Source organism: Myotis brandtii, unplaced genomic scaffold (assembly GCF_000412655.1).
Source record: "Myotis brandtii unplaced genomic scaffold, ASM41265v1 scaffold165, whole genome shotgun sequence".
NCBI lineage: Eukaryota > Metazoa > Chordata > Mammalia > Chiroptera > Vespertilionidae > Myotis > Myotis brandtii.
This window is the reverse complement of record NW_005356042.1, coordinates 10,161,386-10,164,439: the sequence shown is the minus strand read 5'-3', so window position 1 is coordinate 10,164,439 and position 3,054 is coordinate 10,161,386.

The window sequence follows — 3,054 nt, the reverse complement described above, 5'->3', positions numbered from 1 at the left end:
CTTTGGGGGTTTTCTTTGCCTTTGTGTTTAATGCCGTGTGGGAAAAGTGAACTCTGACGCCACCATCACGTATCCAATGGGCCTCCAGGCCGAGAAGGAGGCTTCTCCTCAGAGGTCCCGCGGAGAACTCACCTGCCACTGGGACCGGAGGGCCCAGTCCCACCACCCCTTCCTGTGTCCTCGCCATCGCTATGCAAAGTGGTTCTCGTTGTACATAAGATTTAAATAATGCGCCTATTTAAGAAACGTTGACAAACTGCAGGTCTGGGACCTGCCTCTTATTTATGAAGTCTCTGACCCGCCCGCCCACCTGCCGCCGCCCACCCGCCCTGGCGTGCAGTCCTGTATAAACCAGTTGGCTGTCAGGGTAGTGGTAGTGTTATTGTTATTTTTTTAAAGGAAACAAAAAAAAAGAACCTTCTTGGAAAATTAATTGCTTTGTAGTAATGGATTCTGTATGCTAATGCTCTCTCCTCGTCTGTCTGTCTGTCTGCCCACCCACCCCTGTGCGTTTCCCAGATGTCTCCAACTTCCTCACGGGGTGGGGGTCAGGCTGGGGGAGGAAAAGTGGGGTCCCCACATTGTGGTCTTGCTCCTCCAAGGCCCTGGCTTTCTCTCGGCCCCTTTTACACATTTGGAGGGGGGTGCTAACCTGTCGTCCCCCCCACCCCCGGAGAGGAGCTGCCCCACCCTCTCCCTCTCCGCTGTCCCGGCCCTGACTGAGACTCTGCGACCTGTGGCCTCCCTCCCTCCCTCCCTCCCGTGCCCGTGGTCTCCTCGTGCATGCGCCTCCCTGCATGGTCTCGGGAGGAGAGCGAGACGTCGCCTCCACCAGCCTGACTGCCCAGCCCCCCATGAATGTGACCACTGCACAGACCCTGTTCCACCCGCCCGGACAGCCAACCTCCTTTCTTTTATAAACAGGCGGCTTTTTCTTAACAAGCCCTCACTGTACAGAGCAGCCCCTTTACGGTTTACTTGGGGTCCCCTCTCCCCAAAGCCCCCTTTTCTGTTGTTTTAGCACAAATATGCCCCCTCCGGCACCTCCAGACCTAACCCCCAGTCAATGTAATTGTTTTATATATATTTAATCTTATTCAATGGAAACCATGCTTTTGTCGTTTTATACTTTGCTAGGTAGACTTTATTACCCCCCGACTATGCCCTCATTTTTTTAAAAAAGGAAAAAAAAGAAATTGGGTTTCAGTCTTAATTCATTTTACGTGCCAGGTTTTATTTCGTGTGCGTGTGAGTGTTCTGTTTTGTGTTTTGTTTTGTTGTTGTTGTTTTCTGTTGTTTGGTTTTATTCTCTCCCCACAGTCCCATACTTTATAGCACTCTGGTGCAGGAAGAAGCAGAAGCAACAAAAAAAAATTTAAAAAGGAAAAAAAAAAAAAGAACTGAGACATGCCACCTTTTCCCTTCGCACTGTTGCTTTTCCTGATGGTTATACTACTGTCACGTAGCTGTGTTCAGAGATGTGAAATACTTTCAGGCAAAAATAAACTGTAAGTGACTCATTGACCTCTGGCCTTTCTGTGTGGCTTCCCGAGGGTCTTCCGGGGGGGACGGGCACGACCCAGGCCGGAGCCGGGGCTCACAGCTGAGTCCAGTCACCTGCCTGGGTGTCCAGGGCTCCTCCTCCTCAACCCTGCTGACAGGTGTGGGGGCGTCCTGGGCCCCGGGGGGTGCTGAGCAGCATCCCTGGCCTCAGCCACTTGATGCCAGGAATACCCGCCCCCAGTTGTCACAACTAAAAATGTCCCCAGACGTTGCCCACTGTCAGATGGACATGCCTGCTCTCCGCCTGGGGACTCGAACGTGCAGGCTCTGGTTCTTGAGGTCTGTGTGGGCCCGAGACTCCGCATCTCCTAGGCGCTCCAGCCTGGTTCCCGGAGGGCTCGCCAAGTTCTATCCGTCCAGCTCCCTCCCCCAGATGTCCCCAGGAGGCAAACTCGATGTGTCCAAAAAGGGAATGGAGAGGGAGACAGGAGAGGCTGGGTCTCTTGGTCAAGGTCAACAAGGGAACCAGGAAAGCTGATAGGCCCACGGGAAGGTCTCCCCAAAGCTGGGTGAATGGCTGGGGCTGGGCAGGGACCAGGTGCACAGACAGGTTCAAGAGAAGCCTAGCAGTCAGAACTGCAGAACATGGTGTTTGGGACGAAAGGAGGCAGGTGACATGCTGGGTCTTGGCTTCCTTGCTGAGGCAGGTTGTGGGCACCTGGAATGAGCCTCTTCGCCTGGCAGCAGCCTCAGGGCAGGCAGGGCTGGTGTGGGAATGCCCTGCCTGCCTGGTTCCTCATGAGGTCAGAGAGCTCTGGCTCCTGGAGTCCCTCCCTGGGACTAACCTCCAGCTGCCCCCAGGGCCCACGTGCTTGTTGGACTTCCTGCCCGCCCTCAACTTCCCCCCCCCACACACTTTCCTGTGGTCCCATTCGCGTTTCCTGGGACCACTTTCCACCTAAGCTGCCTGCCTCGGGGGAAGACAGTGACTGGTGGTGCCAGGCTTTCATGACAGGCTGGAATAACCCTCCCAAGGACACCAGAGGCACCGGGTATCCCTGCCCGGCCTCAGCCACAGAGGCAGCACCCCACTGAGCTGAAAGGGCTCTGCACCTGGGCCCCGAGAATCAGCTGGCACCCTCTCTCAGAGGTGGTGGTGGCAGCTGACGGAAGTTCTCATACGTTCCCGGTGGGAGTAGAAATGGGTTCAACTGCTTTGGAAAGCATATCCCCTAACGCAAAGCCTCTGCCCACCCTGTGACCCTGCATCTCCACTCCCGAGTGTGTGCCCGAGGGAACTGAGCTCACACGGCCACCAAAAGACACAGGAATGTTTACAGCAGCGTTATTCATAGCAGCCAACAAGTGGAAACAGCCCAGAAGTCCACAGAGAAGAGAATGAATAAACAGACCGTGGGCTAGTCACACAGCGGAGCAACGCAAGTGTCTCCGTCAACGGGAGCATGAAGACACGCACGGCGACACACCCACATGGTGGAATCCTGCAGACGGAAAAGGAACCGGCTGGTGTGCAGTGACGTGGGCTCACTG